The 25,064-nt window shown below is 34.4% G+C and overlaps 1 protein-coding gene across 3 annotated transcripts in view; it reads right to left on the bottom strand.

The window, feature by feature from the left end:
• The window catches only part of RSPO2 (R-spondin 2), a 249,239-nt gene that overhangs the window by 89,998 nt on the left and 134,177 nt on the right, over positions 1 to 25,064 (bottom strand). The gene's annotated exons all lie outside the window — the stretch shown is intronic.

The following is a 25,064-nucleotide window of genomic DNA, read 5'->3' as shown; positions in this document are numbered from 1 at the left end:
TTCTCACCACAATAATAAAAAGAAAACCAATGGCTCTGAACTAACCACATGAAGATGTTCTAACTTTTGTGTACAAGTATTAAGTAGTATATAAAAAAAAAATAAGAATTTGATTCTGTAATTTAAAATAAAAAATTAAAATTTTAAAAATTTAAAAAAATTAAAAAATCAAATAACTTTAAACAAGATCACAAGATACATGTGCAGTCATAATTGATATAACTACTTGCGATCCATTAAAGAAAAAAAAAATGAAGAAGAATAATTCATTCAACAAATTAATTCGGTTTCCCCATGCTGCAGATTCCTTGGAAACTAGATGCAGAAAACATAGAAAAAAGGATTCTTCTTAATGATTCCATTTTGATTCAATAATTAGGTGATCATACTAATTCTTTACACCATATAATTTTCACTGATTAGTTGGTTCACTGGTGAAAACAAACTTAAAATGATTTTATAGAGAATTTTTTTATAAATTAAATTTAGCAATAAACAAAGAATAAGAGCATGAAGATTTAGAATCAGAAAAGGGCATAATGGATAAACTAATCTATGAACTAATACATTATTGCTTATATGTCAATTTATTTCAGTATTCCTCAGTTGAAGATCTCTGGGGATTTCCTAAGAAAATGAAGCCCTTTAATCTTTAAGTTTACTTTTCTTCCCCTTCCCCTTAAAACTCTTAGACTGCATTCCTCACTCTCTTCTTATTTTCCTAGTCTCTGATGTGGTGGTCCTTCACCTTGTCAACTCTCTCTACATATACATACTTGATCTCACTGTTGGAAAAATGATTTATTATATTCTTATATCTTATAATCACCCAGGATTTGTGATGAGTCCGTCCAAGTTTAATTTCTTTTTAAAACTATTTCAGATTTTGGGTTTGTTCTCACAAACTCCATAATCCTCTTTTGTTTTCGCCATCCAAACTCCCACCTTTTCCCTTTCAAATGCCTCCTTTCCTACTGTCTTCTAATATGTCAAACCATAACTTTATTAAAAAAAGAAAGAAAAATTATTCGATTATCTCATTTCATATCCTTTACTTCCACTCCATTCACAGATAGTGTATTCAAATATATTCAGAGTATGGTGTATTCAAAAAACATTTGAACTTAGAAAGAAAGGTGCAAATGCAACCTCAGACATTTAATAGAAGCCTTAGCTCGGTCGAATCATTTACTTAGTTATGCCTTAGTTTCCTGAAATGTAAAACTGGAAGATTGTACTCTAAGGACTCTACCTCCCTACTAGCTCTGAGTCTATTATCCTTTATCTTTGCTTCTCCAGTATTCTTTCTGATTTTCCTATCTAGTTGCTATTCCTTCTCAGTTTTCTTTGATGAATTATCTTCTATTTCCTATCCCTAATGATGTTACTCAGATGGTATTGTAATGCTGGAGAAAGTGAGGCAAGATAGATATTAGAGAGTTTCTAATATTTTATTTGAAAGGGAGAGATTTACTGGAATCAAATGGATCCATGGTTTGGTCCCAGGAATGAATGAGACTATCATTTCCAAGAATCCAGCCAACAGTGTGAGTTCTCAATGACATATATACATGTCACTCAGATATAGGGGTTAGACCAAGGCAGGGGCAGAGTCTGAGAGCAAGAACAGGGACTATCAATTCCAGTTCTGACAGGGTTGGGGGAGGCATGGGGGACATGTGATAAATCGGGGTTACAGAATAGGGAGAGGCACCCAACATTCTGATAATGCCTAAGATAGAAGGTCTTTCTCCTTATTTGGATCATCATGATTAGGAGAGAGGGATAGTGTTGCAGAACAATTAGGAACTGAGGCAGAACATTTCAGGGAAACCGAAGCAGGGCAATTTAGGAAAACTGAGTCAGGACAATTAGGTAAACTAAGTCAGGGCAATAAAAGAGAACTATGGCACAACATTCCACACTCTCTTCTGGATGTTCAAATCATTAAATTACCTTCCTCTAGGTACCTGGAAGGTCTTAGCACCATAATTTTGACCAACCCTATGTGAAGCAAATAAACCAAAATAAAACGAGAAAAATGCAAGGATTTAAGGTAAGAACAAGTCTCTCCCTGATAACCCCAGAGTTAATCAGCAATACAAAGATTCCCTGTTGCTAGCATGTCAGGTTCTCTGCAGTTGGGGCACCATCTCAGCCAGAGAATCCAGTTTGAGATAGACAGTTCACTGTGAATTAGGTGATCTGCAGTCATGTGTGCATTTAACTCGGCCTCTGCTTATAGAGCAGCAGGGCTCAAGACAGTTGTGCTGCCCATTCAGAGGGGTAACTCTCTCTAGGGAAGAAGGGTGAGGCTTGAAGTAGCTCCACTTCTCCCCATCCAGAGAAATAGATAGGGCTGCAGAAAGGATTAGATTTCTGAGCAGATTATGCAAAGTTAAACCAAGGCAGGCAACCCAAACTTTTAGAGGCCTGATACCAAACTATAAGGTCTTTTGAGAATGCTGAAATATTAATTAAGGAACTGGAGTGATGAAACAGATCAGAGAGACTGACAGTTCCAAGACAGGTGTCTGATTTCTGGTTGTTTCTAAGAAATAATCCCCAAAACTGAATCTGCCAGGGCAATTCCAGCAGAATAAGGAATTTCAAAGTTAAAGCATAACCAGTAAATCATAGTCCAGTAAATTTAAGGATGTCCAATTCAATCTGAACTAGTGAGATAGGGGGCGAGGCAGAAGTGCCTAAGGCAAAGTGAATAGGATTTCCATTCTTTCGGGTATTTTGAGAAAAAAATACACCAGTTTCCCCAATTTCCTATCTCTTCCTTTTTTTTTCTCACAGAAAGAAATTATCAATTAACCATCCCACATATAAATCCCAAGACTGAATAAAAATTCCTATATATAACCGATTAGTACAGTAGGGTTTCTTTAAAAAGAAATCTCTCAAATATAAAAGCAATAGTTACACAGTTTTAATAAATTCCATCCCAAATCTTAAACACACAGTAATAGACGACCCAATCAGGGTTCCCAAATATAGATAAGAGACGAAGCCTCATTCAAAACTGTTTCAGGCTGAGAAATGGGCAGAGGCTCTTCGTCCATGCAGGAGGTGGGTGTGGCATGCTGACAGCTACTAAAGCTTCAGATGGGCCAAACTATGTCCCAAAAGCAATTCAATAATCTATAATTTGACCAAAATCTAGAACAACAACAACAAAAATCCAAATCTAATAAATAAAGGTTAGAACAGTCTGAGATAGAAAGATTTGGTTCACAAGACTGCTGCAAAATATGAAGAGCCAGCTGCCTATGTGAAGAGATGAGTTTGCTTCACAGGAAAGCAAATGGCTATCAGCTATATTCTCAATAAATAAAACAACACTTAGGTTTCACAGACCATTGTTAATTGTACTCTTATCACTTAGAAACCTTAAAAAAAATAAAAAACACAAATATCTAGTAACAGACAGATGACCAGGCTAAATACTTATTTGCCTAAGTATTTAGGATATAATGATTACATATAACCAGATTGGAAACAGCAAGGTATAGTAAAATTGAATTGCATTAACAGTTTCTTATTGACCATTGCTCTGATCAGTTTCAAGAGGAAACTATAACATAACATAAGCAATCAAAACCCTAAACTCATACAGGATAAATAGCTACTTTAACTCAGTTTTAGTCCAGATAATTGTCCCAACAGAGTTTTTAAACTCCCAAATAATATTAACTATAAGCTCAAGAAATTTTACTTCCAATAACAAATCCCATTAACTAAAATATCAGATAAATCCTAAAGACATTTATCATAATCTTATATTGATACAATTCAGTTTGCTTTAAAATACCCAATACATAATCAAATATCCCAAATTGCATATTGTCCATAACAGAAATTTTCAAAAGGACAAAGAAAAAAAACTATTATTTTTCAGAGGCTCTTTAAATAACCTCAGGATGACCCAAATACAATCGATTAAAACTTAGATAGAATATCCTAATACCACATAAAAGAATCCAATAATTTTTTTAAAATATTAAGCTTTTAGAAATAACCCTATTAAATTATAGATCACATTTATGACCATATTCCTTAAACAAGGAAATCATTATATATCAAAAGAAACAAGTATTCAGTCAATTAACTTAAAATCAAGCCTATCTCTTGAAATCATTTGCCAAACCCAGGCTGGAACACACTTAGTGAGGGGTAGGGGGAGGATTCCATGTGGCCATCCTTCCCCCCACTCCACTTCCAAAGAGGTTGGGGGGAAGGAAGTCGAGCTAAACAGCACCCATGGACAAAAGACAGCAAGGAGGGTGAATTTAATCTTCACTTTTGAAGACAAAAGATCCCATTCTCTCTACTCCACCCAACCTTTTTTCCACATGCAAATTTTCTTTCTTGTCTCTCCTAAATTGCCTTCAAAACTATTAAGATTCATAATACAGCTAAATGACTCCATAAAACCCACATGTCCAGCAGAGCTAGAGTTAAAGCATAACTTATAATGTTAACAAATTACCCAAAGTGTTTCAGAAGGTAACAAACTTTACCTAATTAGAGGCACGTGACCCCTTTGTGGCAAGTTAACAGAATTTCTCTTTAAGAAGCAAGCCATTGTTCTTAAGATCTTATACTCAAAATAACCAAATCTAGCCTGCATAGGCAACAGTAAAATTATTTCCCACAATTTCAGAATCATCCTAAAATTCCTAATCTAATGTTTTCTCCTGCCTGAGTTTCAAAGCAATTAGTATAAACTCCTTTGTCCTCCAGAAGTCTTATCTGCCCAGCCCTGTCTAGGCCAGACTTGAATTTGAATCAGATAAGGTTTTATACACCCTAAATGCACGCTGGCTTTGAAAACTGCTTCTGCCAGTCTTAAAATAGCAACAAGTTAAAAATGTTTAAATCACAAGCAAATTGTATACAGTTGCAATATTGAAATCACCAATTCTTAATCATTGTTCTTAAACCTTTAGCAGAGCTCAACTAACAGAATAGAGACACAAGTCACACAGAACACACAATACAAATCATACAGACATAGACTGCACAGTTACAACATTAAACAAAACATTTCACACATATAACCACAAAGTGCCTAAAAAGGCACTCAGAATCAGATCAGACCAAGTGTGACTTAGAAGACACCCAAACAGAGGGGATCAAGCAGCGTCCTGGAATGATACCCTTCTCAGAATTTAATGCTTATCAACATTTTATTATTCTGAGAATCCAAATGCTAGCACAGACAGACAGAACAGGTAAATAGATCAAATTATGTCCTAAGGCATCCAGACTTACTCTCCAGTGGCCAAAATGGAGTGTCCACCAGCAAGTGTCGGGCATGGTTGGAGTTGAAAACTGCTCCCTTTCCGGAGACTCTGGAAAAAAATTCAGAGGGCCAGCCTCTCTGGGCCAACAACCCAAATCTCCAGCCACCCCGAGGCCTCTCTAATCGTGCTCTCATTTTCTAATATCTCGATGGGAAGCCTCCAAAATGTAATGCCAGAGAAACTGAGGCAAGATAGAGATTAAAGAAGTTCTAATATTTTATTTGAAAGGGAAAGATTTACTGGGACCAAATGGATCCATGGTTTGGTCCCAGGGATGAATGAGACTATCATTTCCAAGAATCCAGCCAACAATGTGAGTTCTCAATGACATATATACATGTCGCTCAGATATAAGGGATAGACTAATGCAGAGGCAAAATCAAAGCACTGAGAGCAGGAACGGGGATTATAAATTCCATTTCTGACAAGGTTGGGGGAGGCATGGGGGATATCTGATAAATTGGGATTACAGAAAAGGGAGAGGCACCTAATATTCTGATGATGCCTAAAATAGAAAGTCTTTCTCCTTATCTGGATCAGCATGATTAGGAGGGAGAGATGGTGTTACAGAACAATTAGGAATTGAGACAGAACAATTCAGGGAAACCAAGGCAGAACAATTTAGGGAAACTGAATGAGGACAATTAGGGAAACTGAGTCAGGACAATAAAAGAGAACTGTGGCACAACAGTATCCTGGGCATTCTTCTCTTTATATACACTCTAGGTGACTTTATCAATTCCCATGAGCTTAATTATTCTCTCTATAGATGACTCACAAATCTAGTTCTAATCTCTCCTTCTAAGATTTAAATCTATATAGTCAACTGTCTATGGGTCATTTCCCACTAGATCTCCAAGATCTCTCAAATTCAACATTTTAAAAACACAACTCATCATCTATTCCCTAATATTCAGCTCCTTTCAAGCCTTCCTTTTCTGTGAAAAGCACCATCATTCTTCTAGTCCCCCAGCTTCATAATCTGAGTCTTTTCATTGACTTCACACTTTCCTCCACATTTTCAATCAGTTGCCAAATCCTGCTGTTATCCTCAAAAGCATGCCTTGTACATGACCTTCTTTCTACTCATAGTCATAATCAACACTCCAGTTCAGGTAGTTTTCACTTCTCATCTAGTCAACTACAATAGCCTCCTAATTTTCTCCCAGCCTGAAGTGTTTTTACTCTTAAGCCTCTTTTTAAAACACAGACAAGAAAGTAAACTTCTTTAAATGCAGGTCTAAATTACTCCCTAATCTACTGAATTCTAACATAAGTATGTAAATAAAAGATATATACAAAATAAAATAAAGTGATGGTGGAAGAGTGACTAAAAATCAGAATAGGTTGTTGAAGGAAATAACAAATGAATTGAACCTTGAAAGAAGGTAAAGAATTCAAAAAAAAAAAGTGAGAAGAGAATATTCTAGGCATTGAAGATAGTATATGAAAAGACATAGAGAAGGGCAATGAAATGTTGTCAATATGACTAAAATGTAGTGCAAATGGGCTTGGATTTAGGAGAAGTTTGGGAATCTTGCATCAGATACTTGCTAGGTTTATGATCCTAGCGATTTATTTAACTTGTCTATACCTCAATTTCCTTATTTGAAAAATAAGTAGGTTGAACTCAATAATCTCTAACATCCCTTCCATCTACAAATCTATAAGTTCAAGATGGAGAATAACTGTAATTAACCTGCAAAACTAGACTGGAGTTATGATATGGAATTTCAAATACTTTAAATACCAAACAAAAGAGTATGTACTGATTTGACAATAGGGAGCTACTAAAGCTTTTTGAGATCAGGGTTTGACACAGTTAGATCCATAATTAAGAAGTATGAATTAGCACTTGCATAGCAGATAGAATGGAAAAGGAAAGACCAATCAGGAGACAAAAGCTTATTACAAAAGTCCAGCCATGGGCAGGTGGGGATATGAATTGTTATTGTATTATAAGTGGAGAAAAACAAAAGACATTCATGAAGTTGTGAACATAAAACCCAATAGACTTGGCAGCTAACAAACTGGAAGGTTTCTGGGATATTTGGTTAACTAGAAAAGTGCCAGTATCTTCCAAAAAAGAAAGGGTAATATAGGGTTAAGAAAATAAGATCTTGGGACAGCTAGGTGGCACAGTGGTTAGAGCACAAGCCCTGAAGTCAGGAGGACCCGAGTTCAAATCTGTCCTCAGACACTTAACACTCCCTAGCTGTGTGACCCTGGGCAAGTCACTTAACCCCAATTGCCTCAGGAAAAAAAAAAAGAAGAAAAGAAAGAAAGAAAGAAAGAAAGAAAGAAAGAAAGAAAGAAAGAAAGAAAGAAAGAAAGAAAGAAAGAAAGAAAGAAAGAAAGAAAGAAAGAAAGAAAGAAAGAAAGAAAGAAAGAAAGAAAGAAAGAAAGAAAGAAAGAAAGAAAGAAAGAAAGAAAGAAAGAAAGAAAGAAAAGAAAGAAAGAAAGAAAGAAAGAAAGAAAGAAAGAAAAGAAAGAAAGAAAGAAAGAAAGAAAGAAAATGAGGTCTTTTTTTGGGAACACTAATCACAACAGAAACCAGTGCAGTTATTAATTGATAGCACTTGACAGTCAAAGAATTTGATTAGCTTAACTATTTCACTATTCAAGGCACTTGGAGTAGTTGATAATACAAGAAGAAAACCAGATTTTTCTGCATTGCTCTCTTACTAGTGTTCTCTTTCAGCAATGAGTCTTTTCAACAAACTCAGGGCATAGGAAGCAAAACTCATAGGGAAAGTGTAGAGAAATGACTAGTAAGTGCCTACTATGTGACAGGTACCATGCTAAATACTTTTATCTTATTTGTTCCTTACATAATCTTGAGAAGTAGGCATTATTATTATAGCCATTTTGTAATTAAAGAAATTAAAGCAGACAGAGGTTAAGTGATTTACTCAAGTTATACAATTACTAAGTATCAAAGGTCAGACTGGATTTAGGTCTTCCCAATTTTAGGGCCCATTGCTATCTACTGTGTCATTTAACTTAACAGTCCTTAGCATACTCTTTCTAGTTGGTTTCACATTCTTTGTGTGATTCAAATTCAATGAATACATTCTTCACTATCTACTTCCTGCTTAACATGGTCATCTACCTTCATCATTTTATATGAACTTTATTCTCAAATTTCACTAAAGACATTCTGCTAGATAAATCCTAATGAGCCTCTCTTATGATATGAGGGAGGTGAGAAAGTGGCATATAAGTGACTTGGATTTGAGTAAGTGAGTGCTTTGCAATGTCACCTGTCTCACTTTCCCCTCCAGATCCATCTAGGGCCAGTGGCAGGGTATAAATCAAGAAGACTAGAAATGGCTTTGGTATGAAATTGCTCTTTTTAATCTAAGGTCTTCAACAGGTCCCAGTTTGATTGAGACACACCCATTCAGTGATTAAGGCTAGGTAGCAATTGAGGCGAAGAATCACCTAGTGCAAAAAAAAAAAAAAAAAAAAAAATCTAAATGAATGAATGAATGAATGAATCTGGAAGGGGAAGACCATCAGGGTTTCTGGCCAAAGCAAAAATGATTGCTATTTACATTTAGTCTGAGTCAATCAGGACCCCCCAAAAATTGAACAAATGGGGCTTGGCCTAGGAAGTATTGGTGGCCAATTAGAATCAGATTGGTTTTGGATTAAGGTCTGGTGCTCAAGAAATAAATCTAGCCAGTAACCTCTAGATGTCTTGGAAGAGTTCAGATGTGCAAAAGAGGAAAAAATTATTTTAAGAGCATCTGTAGGTAACTATACGCTGCTATATATGGACCTTTGACACATATTGGCTATGTGACTAGGAAATTAATTTAGCTTCTCACTATCGCAAACAATCTTCAAAATTAAATGATGTAGAGAAGGTGTTGATCCATCAAAATAGAAATTCTTACCGAAACATTCCTACACTTATAAAATTCACAGGTATGATTATTTTTTTAAGAGAAAAAGGTACTATACTAGCCATTGGGGATTCAAAGATAAATATGAAGCAGTCTCTTATATGAAAGAATATTTTTCTATTGGTGGCTATGTGACTATGAATAAGTCATTTAAATCTCTCAATTCTCCAGAAATTCTTGAAGATTGCCAGTTACAAATGGCTGCCATTCTAAAAAGGGAATTTCCATACTGGGAGTTCTTCTACAAAACTAAAATAATAGGTCCTGGCCAAAATTTTAAAATGTCTTAAATATACCTCAATTCAGCCTGAGATCAATAATCACTACATGAAAATATGGCCCATTCTCAATGGGGAAAAAAAAATAAAAGTAATCAAATGAATAAGAATTCTCACTGACCATTTGGATAGTTGTTGTTGTCCTTCATTCTCCAAGAGGACCACAATGTTACTTTGTTAGAATCAAATTACAGGGTATCTCACTGAAGCTGATCACACTAACATGAGCTTGTAATGCTCAACCACAGGTTGGGCACAAATAGTTCACGTGAATTTAACCCAGGTTATATGCCATGTAATCTAATGGACAATCTAGAAAACTTGTAAATTAGTTCATCTATTTTAACCAAATACTGTGGACTACAAATGAAATTGACCCAGAATTAAAGCAAGGAGTTCAATGAGCTGGACTGCTTTCAGAAAATCGTGCAAAATTTCCAGTGACTCCAACATACCTTCTAGGAGGGGGGGTAAGATCCATCATACCAGTGCTAAGAGTTGTTCAGTGATTTTTACATGGCTGTCAAATAAGAATCAGCACAATTTTCTAAGAACTAAAGTCATGAACAACCCAGAAGGCAATGGAGAAACATGCTTGATGGATGTTAGTAAAAGACATACAGAAAAAGTGGCAAGAGAAATAACTCATCATAAGGAAAGGGGTCTGTGGTGGATGAAGCAAGAGCAGAGTTAAGAAATGGTAAGGCTGTTCGCTCCATTGAAATTAATACAATGTCAAAGGTTCCCCAATGCATTGTAATGCATTGAGAACACAGACAAGAGTTGGGAAGAATGGATATACATGAACATATATATACAAGAACAAATTGTGTTCTGTGGAGGAAATATGACTAAGAATTAAGAATGTAATTCAGAAGGGAGAAATAATAAACATGAAATTTCCTAAATGGCTTATTGTTCAAGCTTATACTGTTTGGAAAGGAAATTAGTTTACTGACCAATGTTCTTTAAGTGTACTTTAAGTGTACATATTTAAACTTAAGTTTCTGTTCTGGAAGTAGAAAGAATATTAAAAGTAAACTAACCTAATAACTTCATTAAGAAAAAGAATAGATGGAAAAGATGATTGACTTGCTCGAGGTCAAACAGCCAAAATGTTAAGGTAGGTCCAAATCTAGTGTTCATTTCCACTGTCCATACTGACCATCTTCAGAAAATATGTTCTGAAAGCAAGAATCACTAAAGGTAAGAGGGAATTAGTCTATAGCTGACGTGACTAGAGCATTATTTCATCAGGTTAGCTTTAGACAAAGACCAAAAGGATTCTCACTGCCCAGTGCAACAAAAAAATTGAATACGTTAACAGGATAACTCGAGTAATTTTTCCTTTAAATCTAGAGGCACGTCTAAAGACCTCTCACACTGAAATAGTGTAAATTTGTCATTCTGAATTATGAAGACTTTTTTAAATTGTTTAGCTATTTTCAGGTTTTTAACAATAACTTTAAACACTTGTTTATAATTCCTTCTCAAAGACTCACAATTACTTATAAATAATTCTAATTAGTTTAAAAAAAAAAGCTTTACCAAAATTCTGCTTTTCTAACAACTCCCACATGAATAGAAGCTAAATCTAGAAGCAAATGTTATCTAAGAAATAGGCCAGAAAACTCATCCTGACTGTTATAGTTGGCTCAATCTTAGGAGAATAGCAAGGGGCAAAAAGCCAAATCAACTGAATGACCTTCCCTGGCCATCTTGAGCCCAGAGGAAACTATTTCTTATTTTTAGCTGAGGACAGAAGGAAGCCTGACTTCTAAGTCTGGAGATAACCCTATTTAGGAGGAAGATGTAGGTCACCTCAAAGGATATAAGATTTAAGGCAACACAGACTCAACCAGCCACAGAGAGGTCCAAAAAGCGGCATCAATTTCTTAAGGTCAAGCACAAAAAAAGGACATTTGGGGAAGGTGACAATGGAAAAAGAAGTTTAAAATAAGCACAGAATGAAGTGCATCTAGCAGGTGCATAATAAAACTGCTTTCAATATAATATATTTAGGTTCAAAAATAACAGATAAGGATTGAATTGATGATAATAGGAAAGTCAAGTGAAAGGTGGAAAAATACGTAAAGCTTTACATAAAAGAGAAAATTATTCTCATAACAAGTCTATAAGATGTAGTGAATCTCTTAAGGTCAAGTAACTAATGTGTGTTTCTCGACTTTCTGAAGCTTTAGATTTGGAGTCAGTAAACTTAGGGTACACTTCTAACTTTCTCACTAATCATTTGGAACATTGATCATGACGTAGAGCTGAATGAGAGCTCAAAGATCATCTAGTTCAACTCCTTCTATAGATGAGAAAACTGAGGCCCAGAAGAATTATATCTTGCCCAATATCACATAACTAATAAGTATCAGAATCAGAATTTGAACCCAAGCTTTATTCTCCAAATTCAGTACCCTCTCTGCTACATTACAATGGACAGGTCATAATTTCTCTGTGTTCTCTTTAGGTTCCAGTATTATTCTAAAAATTAAACAAAATATTAAAAAAGGAGATAAATGGAGGGCATACTTGATCACTTTATGTCAAAGGATGAGGCAGCTGGTGACTCAGAGGATAGAGTACTAAGACTGGAATAAGGTAGACTTAACATCAAACTGAGCCTCAGATACTTCCTAGCTGTGTGAACCTAGGCAAGTCACAAACTCTAATTACAAAATGTACCTCCCTGGGAAACGAAAGAGTAAGCCAGTCCATTACCTTTGCCAAGAAAACCCCAAAGGGGATCATGAAAGGTCAAGCATGACTGAAACCATTGTACAACAATTACAAATTAAAGGATGTTACCTAAAATATGGAATACTCAGTTTGAAGCCAAACCCAAAATTAATATATATATCCTAAGTGAAAAATAGGCAGAATCTACAAAGCCAATCAGAGGCAAAAGAAAAAATCAAAGCCTTGTCCTATACAAAGAATATCATTTCATAAAATTCAGTGATAGGTAGTACAAGTCTTGTATTTCAGATATTACATCTTTCCTAAGCTCATTCTTCTATTTCTTTAACTTTCTTTGCCCCTAAAAAAACTGGAATTAGAGGTGAAATATCCAAAGTTTTCAATTTCCTTCTTTTTCTTGGAATAGTTAACTGGTTTGCCACTGACTTAGACTTGTAATGTCTCTTCCACTGGCTTTACCCTGATGTTTAAATATTTTTATCTTGCTCACCCACACAAAATAATCTAAAAAGACCTTAAAGCTCATAGAATAGCATGAGTTCAACAACCAATAGTCAAGAAACACAGAGAACACTGATTTTATGCCTCACAGAACTCAAGTAATAGATAACTCAAAAGCCTTTTTATAAGCCATGAAGTTAGATGTCCCTTCTTATTACAATTCTGGAGGTTGAAGAATAAAATTGTCACTCTTGATACTATGGTGAATCAAGATAAAAAGCTATAATCAAGTAAAAAATATTATATCTATCTATGGCAAAAATAATTTTTAAATGTCAGCAACCAGAAAGAATAAGCATGATGGAGAATGAAACAGAAAGTATTTTGCAAATGGAGTATATAGAGACTATCTGGACAGAAAGAAGAAATGCATGAGGAATTTGGCAAACAGACAACAAGCATAGGGATAATAAAGCAGTAATAGACAACTTCAATTATCTACATATCTGCTGGAGTACTCTGTCAATAAAGAATATTTAATAATTACTTAACTTTGCCTTATTGAGAATTTCATTATTTAAAAGTAAAGGAATAAATAGGGGAGAAATTCTAGTCTGGATCTGAATCTCATAACCAAGTACAATAAATAATAATAATAATAATAGTAATAGTAATAGTTATAATAACAGTATATACCTATGCATGTATATATAATACTTAAATGTTTGTCAAATATCATCTCATTTTAATCCCTCAAAAACACTAGAGTTGGTTGCTATTTTTTCCTCATTTTATGGAATTGGAAAACTGAAGCAGATTGGCTGCTTGGGTAAAAATGATGGGTAGCAGTTCCATCCTAAAATTTGTGATAAAGAAAGAAGTGAAATGGTGACAGACTGACAGGTAATTTAGATTTGGGAAAAGCAGATTTCAAAAGGTTCAGAGGAAAAATAGGTGGGATTCCATAAACATAAATAAGTGCTTCAAAGGATGTCCTCCTAGTTAGTATGGAAAACAGTCAGGAATTAAATTTAAAAATCCAAATGGAAACAATTCCAATGAGGAGGAAAAGTTTTTTGGTTTTTTTTTTGTTTTTTTTTTCCTGAAGAGATTTCACTGACAAAAATATTGAAAGGTATGAATAATTTTTAGAAATGGCCAATGTCAGAATTTTCTTTTTCCCCAATGTTCATGCTTTATACAGAGATTCCCATTTAAAAAAAAATAATTATACTACTAGATGGGGAGAATGGGAAAAGCAAATTAATTTAAAATAATAATAGCAACAACATCAAAGAAAGGCATAGGATAAGGAAAGGCATGTGACTGAAGATGAATATGAGTGTAGTATAGTATTGCAAAAATAGTGTTGAGTTCTCAGAATAAGCAGAGGACTTTAAAAGGAGCTAAGGTCATATGTTGAGGAAGAAAAAATTAAGTGTCCAAGCAGAGAAAGGCACTTTGCTGGTGGTGGATGAGATTAGGATAACTGACGACTGAGTAAGGCAAGGCTACTAAGCTTTTATTTAGCTTCTGTTTTCTTGACTTTAAACTGAAAGGGACTAACAAAGTATTAAGGTGCAAGATACATAAGGAATAGCTGACCTTGAGGAAGTCAAATTACATAACCCAAAAGAACTACATCCCAAGTTTCTGGGAGATGAGATAGTTGTATTTGCAGAGTCACTGTGAGTTGTAACATATTTGAAAAGAAGGATGAAAGGAAATATGCATTTATGAAGTATCTACTACATGTCAGGCACTGTAAGAAGCACTTGAAAAACATGTCTTAAGAAAGAAAGAAAGAAAGAAAGAAAAGAAAGAAAGGAAAGAAAGAAAGGAAAGAAAGAAAGAAAAGAAAGAAAGGAAAGAAAGAAAGAAAGAAAGAAAGAAAGAAAGAAAGAAAGAAAGAAAGAAAGAAAGAAAGAAAGAAAGAACACTAATCACAACAGAAACCAGTGCAGTTATTAATTGATAGCACTTGACAGTCAAGAAAGAAAGAAAGAAAGAAAGGAAAGAAAGAAAGAAAGAAAGAACACTAATCACAACAGAAACCAGTGCAGTTATTAATTGATAGCACTTGACAGTCAAAGAATTTGATTAGCTTAACTATTTCACTATTCAAGGCACTTGGAGTAGTTGATAATACAAGAAGAAAACCAGATTTTTCTGCATTGCTCTCTTACTAGTGTTCTCTTTCAGCAATGAGTCTTTTCAACAAACTCAGGGCATAGGAAGCAAAACTCATAGGGAAAGTGTAGAGAAATGACTAGTAAGTGCCTACTATGTGACAGGTACCATGCTAAATACTTTTATCTTATTTGTTCCTCACATAATCTTGAGAAGTAGGCATTATTATTATAGCCATTTTGTAGTTAAAGAAATTAAAGCAGACAGAGGTTAAGTGATTTACTCAAGTTATACAATTACTAAGTATCAAAGGTCAGACTGGATCTAGGTCTTCCCAATTTTAGGGCCCATTGCTATCTACTGTGTCATTTAACTTAACAGTCCTTAGCATACTCTTTCTAGTTGGTTTCACATTCTTTGTGTGATTCAAATTCAATGAATACATTCTTCACTATCTACTTCCTGCTTAACATGGTCATCTACCTTCATCATTTTATATGAACTTTATTCTCAAATTTCACTAAAGACATTCTGCTAGATAAATCCTAATGAGCCTCTCTTATGATATGAGGGAGGTGAAGAAGTGGCATAGCAAGTGACTTGGATTTGAGTAAGTGAGTGCTTTGCAATGTCACCTGTCTCACTTTCCCCTCCAGATCCATCTAGGGCCAGTGGCAGGGTATAAATCAAGAAGACTAGAAATGGCTTTGGTATGAAATTGCTCTTTTTAATCTAAGGTCTTCAACAGGTCCCAGTTTGATTGAGACACACCCATTCAGTGATTAAGGCTAGGTAGCAATTGAGGCGAAGAATCACCTAGTGCAAAAAAAAAAAAAAAAAAAAAAAAATCTAAATGAATGAATGAATGAATGAATCTGGAAGGGGAAGACCATCAGGGTTTCTGGCCAAAGCAAAAATGATTGCTATTTACATTTAGTCTGAGTCAATCAGGACCCCCCAAAAATTGAACAAATGGGGCTTGGCCTAGGAAGTATTGGTGGCCAATTAGAATCAGATTGGTTTTGGATTAAGGTCTGGTGCTCAAGAAATAAATCTAGCCAGTAACCTCTAGATGTCTTGGAAGAGTTCAGATGTGCAAAAAAGGAAAAAATTATTTTAAGAGCATCTGTAGGTAACTATACGCTGCTATATATGGACCTTTGACACATATTGGCTATGTGACTAGGAAATTAATTTAGCTTCTCACTATCGCAAACAATCTTCAAAATTATATGATGTAGAGAAGGTGCTGATCCATCAAAATAGAAATTCTTACTGAAACATTCCTACACTTATAAAATTCACAGGTATGATTATTTTTTTAAGAGAAAAAGGTACTATACTAGCCATTGGGGATTCAAAGATAAATATGAAGCAGTCTCTTATATGAAAGAATATTTTTCTATTGGTGGCTATGTGACTATGAATAAGTCATTTAAATCTCTCAATTCTCCAGAAATTCTTGAAGATTGCCAGTTACAAATGGCTGCCATTCTAAAAAGGGAATTTCCATACTGGGAGTTCTTCTACAAAACTAAAATAATAGGTCCTGGCCAAAATTTTAAAATGTCTTAAATATACCTCAATTCAGCCTGAGATCAATAATCACACTACATGAAAATATGGCCCATTCTCAATGGGGAAAAAAAAATAAAAGTAATCAAATGAATAAGAATTCTCACTGACCATTTGGATAGTTGTTGTTGTCCTTCATTCTCCAAGAGGACCACAATGTTACTTTGTTAGAATCAAATTACAGGGTATCTCACTGAAGCTGATCACACTAACATGAGCTTGTAATGCTCAACCACAGGTTGGGCACAAATAGTTCACGTGAATTTAACCCAGGTTATATGCCATGTAATCTAATGGACAATCTAGAAAACTTGTAAATTAGTTCATCTATTTTAACCAAATACTGTGGACTACAAATGAAATTGACCCAGAATTAAAGCAAGGAGTTCAATGAGCTGGACTGCTTTCAGAAAACCGTGCAAAATTTCCAGTGACTCCAACATACCTTCTAGGAGGGGGGGTAAGATCCATCATACCAGTGCTAAGAGTTGTTCAGTGATTTTTACATGGCTGTCAAATAAGAATCAGCACAATTTTCTAAGAACTAAAGTCATGAACAACCCAGAAGGCAATGGAGAAACATGCTTGATGGATGTTAGTAAAAGGCATACAGAAAAAGTGGCAAGAGAAATAACTCATCATAAGGAAAGGGGTCTGTGGTGGATGAAGCAAGAGCAGAGTTAAGAAATGGTAAGGCTGTTCGCTCCATTGAAATTAATACAATGTCAAAGGTTCCCCAATGCATTGTAATGCATTGAGAACACAGACAAGAGTTGGGAAGAATGGATATACATGAACATACATATACAAGAACAAATTGTGTTCTGTGGAGGAAATATGACTAAGAATTAAGAATGTAATTCAGAAGGGAGAAATAATAAACATGAAATTTCCTAAATGGCTTACTGTTCAAGCTTATGCTGTTTGGAAAGGAAATTAGTTTACTGACCAATGTTCTTTAAGTGTACTTTAAGTGTACATATTTAAACTTAAGTTTCTGTTCTGGAAGTAGAAAGAATATTAAAAGTGAACTAGTCTAATAACTTCATTAAGAAAAAGAATAGATGGAAAAGATGATTGACTTGCTCGAGGTCAAACAAACAGCCAAAATGTTAAGGTAGGTCCAAATCTAGTGTTCATTTCCACTGTCCATACTGACCATCTTCAGAAAATATGTTCTGAAAGCAAGAATCACTAAAGGTAAGAGGGAATTAGTCTATAGCTGACGTGACTAGAGCATTATTTCATCAGGTTAGCTTTAGACAAAGACCAAAAGGATTCTCACTGCCCAGTGCAACAAAAAAAAATTGAATACGTTAACAGGATAACTCGAGTAATTTTTCCTTTAAATCTAGAGGCACGTCTAAAGACCTCTCACACTGAAATAGTGTAAATTTGCCATTCTGAATTATGAAGACTTTTTAAAATTGTTTAGCTATTTTCAGGTTTTTAACAATAACTTTAAACACTTGTTTATAATTCCTTCTCAAAGACTCACAATTACTTATAAATAATTCTAATTAGTTTAAAAAAAAAAGCTTTACCAAAATTCTGCTTTTCTAACAACTCCCACATGAATAGAAGCTAAATCTAGAAGCAAATGTTATCTAAGAAATAGGCCAGAAAACTCATCCTGACTGTTATAGTTGGCTCAATCTTAGGAGAATAGCAAGGGGCAAAAAGCCAAATCAACTGAATGACCTTCCCTGGCCATCTTGAGCCCAGAGCAAACTATTTCTTATTTTTAGCTGAGGACAGAAGGAAGCCTGACTTCTAAGTCTGGAGATAACCCTATTTAGGAGGAAGATGTAGGTCACCTCAAAGGATATAAGATTTAAGGCAACACAGACTCAACCAGCGACAGAGAGGTCCAAAAAGCGGCATCAATTTCTTAAGGTCAAGCACAAAAAAAGGACATTTGGGGAAGGTGACAATGGAAAAAGAAGTTTAAAATAAGCACAGAATGAAGTGCATCTAGCAGGTGCATAATAAAAGTGCTTTCAATATAATATATTTAGGTTCAAAAATAACAGATAAGGATTGAATTGATGATAATAGGAAAGTCAAGTGAAAGGTGGAAAAATATGTAAAGCTTTACATAAAAGAGAAAATTATTCTCATAACAAGTCTATAAGATGTAGTGAATCTCTTAAGGTCAAGTAACTAATGTGTGTTTCTCGACTTTCTGAAGCTTTAGATTTGGAGTCAGTAAACTTAGGGTACAATTCTAACTTTCTCACTAATCATTTGGAACATTGATCATGACCTAGAGCTGAATGAGAGCTCAAAGATCATCTAGTTCAACTCCTTCTATAGATGAGAAAACTGAGGCCCAGAAGAATTATATCTTGCCCAATATCACATAACTAATAAGTATCAGAATCAGAATTTGAACCCAAGCTTTATTCTCCAAATTCAGTACCCTCTCTGCTACATTACAATGGACAGAAAAAATTTCTCGGTGTTCTCTTTAGGTTCCAGTATTATTCTAAAAATTAAACAAAATATTAAAAAAGGAGATAAATGGAGGGCATACTTGATCACTTTATGTCAAAGGATGAGGCAGCTGGTGACTCAGAGGATAGAGTACTAAGACTGGAATAAGGTAGACTTAACATCAAACTGAGCCTCAGATACTTCCTAGCTGTGTGAACCTAGGCAAGTCACAAACTCTAATTACAAAATGTACCTCCCTGGGAAACGAAAGAGTAAGCCAGTCCATTACCTTTGCCAAGAAAACCCCAAAGGGGATCATGAAAGGTCAAACATGACTGAAACCATTGTACAACAATTACAAATTAAAGGATGTTACCTAAAATATGGAATACTCAGTTTGAAGCCAAACCCAAAATTAATATATACATCCTAAGTGAAAAATAGGCAGAATCTACAAAGCCAATCAGAGGCAAAAGAAAAAATCAAAGCCTTGTCCTATACAAAGAATATCATTTCATAAAATTCAGTGATAGGTAGTACAGGTCTTGTATTTCAGATATTACATCTTTCCTAAGCTCATTCTTCTATTTCTTTAACTTTCTTTGCCCCTAAAAAAACTGGAATTAGAGGTGAAATATCCAAAGTTTTCAATTTCCTTCTTTTTCTTGGAATAGTTAACTGGTTTGCCACTGACTTAGACTTGTAATGTCTCTTCCACTGGCTTTACCCTGATGTTTAAATATTTTTATCTTGCTCACCCACACAAAATAATCTAAAAAGACCTTAAAGCTCATAGAATAGCATGAGTTCAACAACCAATAGTCAAGCAACACAGAGAACACTGATTTTATGCCTCACAGACTCAAGTAATAGATAACTCAAAAGCCTTTTTATAAGCCATGAAGTTAGATGTCCCTTCTTATTACAATTCTGGAGGTTGAAGAATAAAACTGTCACTCTTGATACTATGGTGAATCAAGATAAAAAGCTATAATCAAGTAAAAAATATTATATCTATCTATGGCAAAAATAATTTTTAAATGTCAGCAACCAGAGAGAATAAGCATGATGGAGAATGAAACAGAAAGTATTTTGCAAATGGAGTATATAGAGACTATCTGGACAGAAAGAAGAAATGCATGAGGAATTTGGCAAACAGACAACAAGCATAGGGATAATAAAGCAGTAATAGACAACTTCAATTATCTACATATCTGCTGGAGTACTCTGTCAATAAAGAATATTTAATAATTACTTAACTTTGCCTTATTGAGAATTTCATTATTTAAAAGTAAAGGAATAAATAGGGGAGAAATTCTAGTCTGAATCTGAATCTCATAACCAAGTACAATAAATAATAATAATAGTAATAGTAATAGTTATAATAACAGTATATACCTATGCATGTATATATAATACTTAAATGTTTGTCAAATATCATCTCATTTTAATCCCTCAAAAACACTAGAGTTGGTTGCTATTTTTTCCTCATTTTATGGAATTGGAAAACTGAAGCAGATTGGCTGCTTGGGTAAAAATGATGGGAGTATTAGGTAGCAGTTCCATCCTAAAATTTGTGATAAAGAAAGAAGTGAAATGGTGACAGACTGACAGGTAATTTAGATTTGGGAAGAGCAGATTTCAAAAGGTTCAGAGGAAAAATAGGTGGGATTCCATAAACATAAATAAGTGCTTCAAAGGATGTCCTCCTAGTTAGTATGGAAAACAGTCAGGAATTAAATTTAAAAATCCAAATGGAAACAATTCCAATGAGGAGGAAAAGTTTTTTGTTTTTTTTTGTTTTTTTTTTCCCCTGAAGAGATTTCACTGACAAAAATATTGAAAGGTATGAATAATTTTTAGAAATGGCCAATGTCAGAATTTTCTTTTTCCCCAATGTTCATGCTTTATACAGAGATTCCCATTTAAAAAAAAATAATTATACTACTAGATGGGGAGAATGGGAAAAGCAAATTAATTTAAAATAATAATAGCAACAACATCAAAGAAAGGCATTGGATAAGGAAAGGCATGTGACTGAAGATGAATATGAGTGTAGTATAGTATTGCAAAAATAGTGTTGAGTTCTCAGAATAAGCAGAGGACTTTAAAAGGAGCTAAGGTCATATGTTGAGGAAGAAAAAATTAAGTGTCCAAGCAGAGAAAGGCACTTTGCTGGTGGTGGATGAGATTAGGATAACTGACGATTGAGTAAGGCAAGGCTACTAAGCTTTTATTTAGCTTCTGTTTTCTTGACTTTAAACTGAAAGGGACTAACAAAGTATTAAGGTGCAAGATACATAAGGAATAGCTGACCTTGAGGAAGTCAAGTTACATAACCCAAAAGAACTACATCCCAAGTTTCTGGGAGATGAGATAGTTGTATTTGCAGAGTCACTGTGAGTTGTAACATATTTGAAAAGAAGGATGAAAGGAAATATGCATTTATGAAGTATCTACTACATGTCAGGCACTGTAAGAAGCACTTGAAAAACATGTCTTGTTACCTTTACAATAACTCTAGGGGTTAGATATTATTCCTCCAACTTTATAGTTGAACAAATTAAAGAAGATGAAAGTTAAATGACTTGCCCAGGATTATAAACTAAGTGTCTGAGACTTTATCTGAACTCAGTTCTTCCTGACTCCAAGTTCAATGTTCCATCCATTGATGGAACATAGTTGACTGAAAAGAAAATAGAAGCAATATCACAAGTTTGGAAAAAAAGTAATTTTCCCCTCAAATTTCCCAAAAAGAACAGGGAATAGAAAACTTTATGTTTAATTTCTGAGAAAATTCTTAAGTGGATTATTGGAGAGATTTCTGATAAACATCTAAAAAGGGAAGAGATCTTCTCCACAAGTCAACATGATTTCATCAAGAACAGATCAACTTTGTCAACAGTTGACAGTAATTCTGTTACTTTATTTCTCTTTTAGACAAGTTTACTAAATTAGTAGAATGCTGTGAACATAATTTAACTATACTTTAGAAAAATTTTTGATAAAGTATCTCACACTCTTCTTGTTGAGAATATAGGCAGATGTGGAGAAGATGAAAATGCAAGCAGTGGGATTTGGATTTAGTTGATGAATGGAGTCAAAGTAATTTTTATTAGCTCAGTGTCAGTGTGGTAGAGGTCTCCAGTGGAGAATTCTAGGGAATTTCTGTTTAGCCTCAGGAAATCGATCACAGATTTGAAGCAGGGGGAAATCTGGCTATTAAATTTACTGATAATCCAAAACTGGGAGGCATAGCTAACCTGGTGAATTATAAAGTTAGGATCCAAAATCATTTTGACATCACTAGGCTAAAACTAACAAGATATAATTCAGGAAGGATAAAAATTAAGTCAATACAAAGGATCAACTTTACAAGCATAAAAAAGTTAGACAGTGGTTGTTGTGAAAAAGACCTGACAGTTTTAGTGGATGACAGCTCAATATGAATCAGCAATTAGCTGACACATCAGTCAGCCAAAAAAAAAAAAAGAAAGAAAGAAAAAGAAAAAAGAAAAAGAAAGGAAAAAGAAAAGAAAAGAAAAGAAATGCCATCTAGGATTGTTATTAAGACAGGCATCGTTTCTACAATAAAGAATCAATATCCCTACTGTACTTTGCCATTCCCAGACCTCATCTGGAGTGTTTTAGCTGTCACAGTTTAAGAACAAGAAATCAACCATAAAGTGTTCAGAAATTAACAAGCAGTGTAAGTGTTCTGTTTGGCTCCAGCCAAAATACATGGATATGTAAAAAGAGATCAATTTAGGCTAATGGCAAGAAAATCTTCCAAATCACTGTAACTATCCAAAAGCAGAATTATGGCAGATTTCCCTTCTATATCCATTGTCATTAGCCTCCACTTTTTTTTCCTTTGCCCCTTCTTGGGTGTGTTATAATAGAGATTAATTTATATATTAAAATGAAATATGCATCTCTTTATAAGATTTCAAAACTTCTTCACCTATTTTTCACTTCAATTTTGGCTTGTTCTTTTATCTTTTTTTTTTTTGCTTTTGTTTTTCTGTTTTGTTTTGGTTTTTTTTTTTAATTTAAAGAGGACTGGAAGCACTCCAGAGTATCATAACTAATCATATCACAGTACTGTCCACTTCTTGGTAGAAGGGAAGGGAAGAGAAGGGAAAGGAAAAGATATTTTAAATACCCTTATGTGTCATTATCTGTGCCACACATTTTACAAATATTTCACATCACTGGCAACTCTGGTGAAGATACAAAGCAATGTAGGGGGCGGTGAAGGGGAGGGGGAACAGGGAGGAAGAGACAGGGGTAATCTGACTAGTCCACAGAGGGGAAAAAAATATTGGGTTCTCTATTGCATATTACTCTGGGTCATCTCATAGACCTGGCTTAAGTTCCAAGTGAACTTGTGGCATAAAACAAAGGGGAAATTGTTTAAATCCAGAAAAACAACATTTTAAAAGGCAGGAGACTACAATGCAACATTGTGGCCAAACAAGTCTTCTGGCAAGAAATCACTAAGTATGTGGAGTTATGGGCTATAGCATTTAGCTATGAAATACCTTACTTTTACCTTCAAAATAGCTCCAATTCCCTTAATTCCTCTGTAATAAGAAGAGGGAGGGAAAAAGGAAGTAGGAAACAGAAAAATCATAGAATTGTTCTACAGCCAGATATCACCACATTGCCAGGGAATATTTGCCTTGTGAAAATCCAACATCAATTTCTAATCTTACAGTACAAGAAAAGGAGAAGCAGAAGCTGCATTATACAGGATGTCTGCCTAGAGTCTAAAAAAGGGACTTAATTAAATTACAGCCCAAACCTAAGAACTACAGAATTCGTGAATCATGAATTCAGAATATTGATGATTAGACAATGTGGTATAGTGTTGTGGGTTAGGTGGAATCAAGAAGACCTTATTTCAAAAAAGTAATTTTTAAAATTTATATAATATTATATATTTATTCTATAATCTATATTATATATTATATTATATATATAATTATATAATAAACCCCTTATTGGTTTAGGGACAGTAGGCAAAATCATCTAAACATTCTGAGCTTCAGAGAATTCTTAAAACTAAATTAGTAAAGGGATATAATTTGTAGTTTTTCATATCAACAGTAACAGATCCCTAACTGAAATGGATGATATTTTAGCCAAAGAAACAAGATTTAAAAATGAGATTTTCTAAATTAATCAGCAGAGAAATGCTCTTAAATATTTGAACAATTACTCTTATTATTGAAAAAACAATGCAAATAAGCAGACTCTTTAAATGTAATATAGAAATACTTATTAATGTACACGAAAAAGCTATAAATATTTTGGTGCATCCCAACTAGACTGTTTTGCCTGGGACTAATCCTTCCTTCTAATCCCACTTCTCTTCTTCCCCCATTATTACCCTATTGAATGAGTCACTTACTCTACCTTCTCCTGTTTACTTGCATAATTGTCTACTTGTGAACCCTGAGACAATTTCCCCAAGCTTTCCTTTCCCTTCCCTTCACTGCCATTCAGTGTATTCCTCTTCTCTCCATTCTTTTCTTAAAATTATCAAGACATAATAAAATCATGCTTAGGCTTTGATTAGTTAGACTCTTTCTATAAACCCTAATGATGACAATGTTTAGAGTAGACATATATAATCTGTCCATTTTTGAATATAAACTGATTGTCTTTGTTTCATCCTTTATCATTATTCATTCATGGTTACCATAGGTTTCTCTGCTCCTGTGTTTGAACTTCTAAATTTTTCCCCAGATCTGGCCTTTTCACCATGCTGGAAAGTGCTCTATTTCACTAAAAATCTTTCTTCCTCCTGTAGCATTCTACTCAGTTTTGCTGAGTAAGTTATTTGTGTCTGTAAGCCAATATCCTACACTTTCTGGAAGATCACATTCTAAGCTCCCTGCTCCTTTATGATAAAACATACTAAATCATTAGTGATCCTGATTGTAGTTCTTTCAATTTAGATTTGTGGTACTTTTTCTTTGACTTGGAAGCTCTGGATTTGTCTATGAAATTCCTAGAAGTATTTATTTTAGGGTTTCTTTCAGGAAGTGATGGATTCTTTTTATTTCAACTGTGCCCTCTGGTTCTAAGAAATCTGGAAATTTTTCTTTTAGGATTTCTTGAAATAGGGTGGCTAGACTTTTATTTTTGGTTGTGGTAGTCAAAGAGTCCAGTGATTTAAATGTTTTCTCCTGTTTTACAGGTAAATGGATTTTGCTATAGGAGCTTATATTTTCTTCCCTTTTTTCAGCCTCATTTTGACT

This window comes from Sminthopsis crassicaudata, chromosome 1, assembly GCF_048593235.1.
Source record: "Sminthopsis crassicaudata isolate SCR6 chromosome 1, ASM4859323v1, whole genome shotgun sequence".
NCBI classification, from domain to species: Eukaryota; Metazoa; Chordata; class Mammalia; order Dasyuromorphia; family Dasyuridae; genus Sminthopsis; species Sminthopsis crassicaudata.
This window is presented reverse-complemented; position numbering and strand designations above follow the sequence as displayed.